The following is a 4480-nucleotide window of genomic DNA, read 5'->3' on the forward strand; positions in this document are numbered from 1 at the left end:
GATTAAACACTAAATAGCCTAAAGCATCTTCACTTTAACAATCAGTGTTTATCGTAGGAACAGACAGCTGCCGCCAACGTATTGGGCCTCACAGTAACGTTAGTAGTCGTGAGTTGTAGAGTTTCTCATGTGACTTCCACACAAACACACACTTTTCTCAACCATAACAGACAGTCTCCCCATTGCTACAGTCTGCTGAGCATCTAGAGCCGCAGACCGATGGGTTAACGTTACGCTAAAAGCTAACCAGCCTTCACCTCGACAGGCTTCCCTGCAATAAAACCGGACATATCGATATTATCAGCAACCTTGTTTCAAGTGATTAACAGGCACGTCTGGAAGGACTGTGAGCGAGCAGAGCTGCCGCTTATGTTTATATAACGTTAATGGGCTCACAGTAATCTTACTAGTAGTTGTGAGTTGTAGAGGACTGGGATTTTTATTACAATTTCGGGAAACTCTGCTGCCTTAACTTACCTTCAAAACAAGTATTTGCTCTCCGGACCTTCTCCACCGTGTGTGTAAGGACTGTTCATGCACAGCTTACACTGCTGATTGGCTGTTACCGTGGCTCTGCTTGTAACCAATCAGATGGTGCTGTGGGTGGGACAATGCTGGCGACAGAGTAGTGACAGCAGACAGAGAGGCGCGGCTGCATCAGAGCCAAAATAACCCAGTTTTAAATTGATCTCTTATCGGCTGTCGAATTTTAAAAAAGGCCGATGCTGATATGCGTCAAAATGCTGAATATCGGCGGCGATAATCGGCCCGGCCGATAATCGGTCGATCCCTAGTCTCTATTTTATTCAGATATTCCTTAAAATGAGTGAGTAAGCTCAGTACGAAGACAGAGTGAGATTCTTTTGAAAAAAAAAGACGATTACATTAGGTGTCAATGAGAGTGAGACAGGTTTTGCTGCCGGACTCGGCACCACTGTTTAAATTTTGTGCAGACCCTGCCTGTCAAAGTTATATTTTATGAATCCCAACAACTATGTCTACATTTTGAGAAATAATTATTTGTCTCCTTTTTACGAGTTGGCTGTGAGCTCGAGTTAAAAATAAAAATAAAGGTTATTTTTTACTGCTTCACACACTCTAGCCAACTGACGCTGTCACTCTAACTTTGAAAAAAAAGTGATTTCCACTCCTCCTTTGACTGCTCATAGTTTGAAAAGTATACATGTTATGTAAAAACAGTTCCTGTGTTTTTGAGAGAGCAGAAGTTTTCCTCCGTTTTATAGTTTGAATCACATTTTTACGTGTAGGTATGAGAGAGCTGGGTGACTCAGAAAAAAGGTGAAATTTTGTGGGTTTCTAAAGAAAATTCCAATGCATTCCTAATGCATTACTTATTCACAGTTTTTTGGGAATGACTTTGGGAAAAAATTGGAATTTTAACACCAAAAGTCATAGCACCTCTTTCTGGATCAAGACGCACGTTTTGATGTATATATTACCGGGGTTTTCTCAAAGCTATTCTAGCTGTAGAGGAGTGCCTCGGAGCTGAGCACCCCTGGCACTAATTAATAATTAGAATTTTAGACAGCGGAGGTCAGACTCTGCTCCTCCGTGACATTCTTGTGTAGCATGATTGTCAAGCGTATTGTCATGAAGGGCAAATTCTTTAGTTTCGATTTAATATACACCATAATTCAACTTATCATCTCACTCACCTCACCTCATCATAGCAAAATTATTAATGAGGTATAAATTATATGAAATATAGCCTATAATAATGATGATGTTGAGTTTTAGAGAGATAAAATGCATGTAATTATTGATTTTACAGTTCTTTTCATTGTTCAAGTAGTCCAGTGCCAGGGCTTCTGGTACAAACACACACTGACAACAGAGAAAACATGCGTTGACAGAGTAAAAAAATTAGATAGCGTCTGATTTCGTAAAGCTGACAATTTATACCATGAAGCAAAGAAGCATGCTGCCTTAAAATACAAAAGCCAACATCAACAACCCTTATCCTTCATCTTAATTAAATTCATGCTTGAAGCAATATAGACTCAACAGCATGAACATGTGATGCATAAAGGACAATTAAATAAAATGCTGCATTTTCTATCCAAAGCAATAACTGTGCTGCATTATGTAAAATAACTTCATGACTGATGGCTGCCAAGCACCTCACTGATTATCATTACTCATTGCAATGTCATGCAGGACCTGCTGACTTGTTATTCACAAGCACACACCCATTGAACCCAGTTCAACATCCATGCTTGTCAAAGATAAACACTTGCACACAAACAGTGACTAACTGTGATTCTATTTGTCAAATAACATTTGTTTTATACAAGCCAAAGGAGACATAGTTTTTTAGTGCATGAAAAAAAACTTCATCTCTGAGGCCATAAATGAGAGGACTCAGACATCTTGGTGCCAGAAAAAACATTATGTAGTTAACATACCTGACATTATTGAATAAAATAAAATTAATATGAAGGAAAGGAGCCTCAATGAATGGGCTCCACAGCTGGATGAGACAGAGCAGCAGCTGAAAACCATGAAGAACCACTGTTCTGAGCCCTTTCTTTGATGACTTTTTATCCTCTCCTGATGCAGCTTTGGCCACTTTCATTATTTTAACATAACAGAAAACAAGGATGATGCACATAATCAAAAACTGGAATTGATATATAGCTGATCTAAGATGTTGCTGCCACATGTAAAATATAAACACCTCCACTGAACATATCTGATATTGTTGATATATTATTGATCCTCGCGATTCTCATACTCGCAAACTCTCTTTTTAAAATAATCTGTGATTTGAGACATATAGGCAACAAAAACATATGTGATGGGATGTAACGTTAATTTAGGGAAACTTTTCAAGAAGCTGGGTGTGCTTGATTTTGTCCCATTAATTTTGAAAAAATATAGAAATGAAGCACCATTGAAAGCAACAACAGATAACAGCTGTCGCAATTCACAAACAATAATGGCAAACATTTCAAGACATGAACATTTAGATGACATGTTGTTAATATAAAGTAACCAACTGAAACGCACTCTGAATTTTGTGTACAGATCCAGATGCCTGTCTTTGAACTGCTTAGATATATTTCAAATGTTTCCGACATCTACGGTACTGTAGAAAGTACTATCACATTTTCAGAATTTTGACATCGGCTTGGTACCGAAGTATAAGTTCTCAAATCAATCCTAGCCACCAGTGAGGTTCACTGGTGCTAAGGCAGAGAATTCATTATTTCGGGGTGCTACAGAATAACATGTTGGTAGTTGAATATAGGGCTGCCACAATTAGTCACCATAATTAAATATGTTAATTTGATGTATTTGTTTTTTAATTTTTTCCAAAACACTTCACTTCGTTGTAACACATCTGTGTGTTCAACATCCCAACAAGCTGTGGTGAAATGAGTAAACATGGACCTGCCAAACCTGTCAAACTATTTAACATCGATAACGTTAGCCTGACTTTACATTATTTGCAAAGCTAGCTCTACCAGGCATTTAAGTTGGCAAAGTAATAAAATTATATCGTCCATGTGTTGCACATTGGTTAACATGATTTTTCATAGTATTGTGCTGCAGAAATAACGTTATCTCGACAGTCACTGAGAATTATGGGTGCCTTCCGTTAAAATAAACGTGACAATAGATGAGGAGGACACTGACAGAGACTGACAGTATTTTACATCACAACTTTAGTTTCTGTCATTTTTTATTAAATAATTGAATGAAATTCATGAATGTTTATCAGTCTGTATAAGCACACCTATCACACCATATTAATCATAAAAAGCACGGTTTTAAACTTCTGTACTGAAACTTTTGCCTTTATAATACAGCCCAGTGCAGTGTAAGTGATATTTTCTAAATATATGATCAAAGTTCCAAAACTTAACGTGAAATTATATAAAAATGCTCCCCGCAAGTAAAAAAACAGATTCCTGAAGGTAACCTGTCCTTTCATTTTCTCAAGAAAATTTGATGAATTGTTTTCTTCATAGCCGATTCATAAGTTGAATAACTTGATGAGTTGGTGAGTAGGGAAATGACCATGTGCAAAGCGAAAATTGTGTGGAAGCATGTGAACTAAGCATAACACTATTATAGTATTCAAAATATTTTCCCAAGGTTGACAGGTCTGCAAATGAAAAAGGATGTAAAAAAAAGTCTGAATTGTATCTTTTTTACTGTATGTAGATTTCGAAAAGTTCACGATAAATAAAGATTATTGTTATTATATTATTATCTTGACGACACTGTAATCACAGTCATGCTTACCATAATAAACTACTTAGTTTAAACTAGTTAAAATCATTCTTAAAACATGTTTGTGTAAAACTGAATTACAGACATGCTCAGCAGAATTAAAAATGTTTAATCTCCCTTCTCAAATATTTCTCCTGGATACATACATTTTCAGTACATGAAAAAATGTTTCATCCCTGAGGCCATAAATGAGAGGACTCAGACATCTTGGAGCAAGATT

At 36.8% G+C, this 4480-nt stretch overlaps 1 pseudogene; it reads right to left on the minus strand.

The window, feature by feature from the left end:
* Nucleotides 1–2290: 2290 nt before the first annotated feature.
* The window catches only part of LOC111653630 (odorant receptor 131-2-like), a 2660-nt pseudogene continuing 470 nt past the window's right edge, over nt 2291–4480 (minus strand).

The sequence above is a fragment of the Seriola lalandi genome, unplaced genomic scaffold (genome assembly GCF_002814215.2).
Source record: "Seriola lalandi dorsalis isolate HSWRI2012SDOR001 ecotype SW California unplaced genomic scaffold, Sedor1 jcf7180002054237, whole genome shotgun sequence".
NCBI lineage: Eukaryota > Metazoa > Chordata > Actinopteri > Carangiformes > Carangidae > Seriola > Seriola lalandi.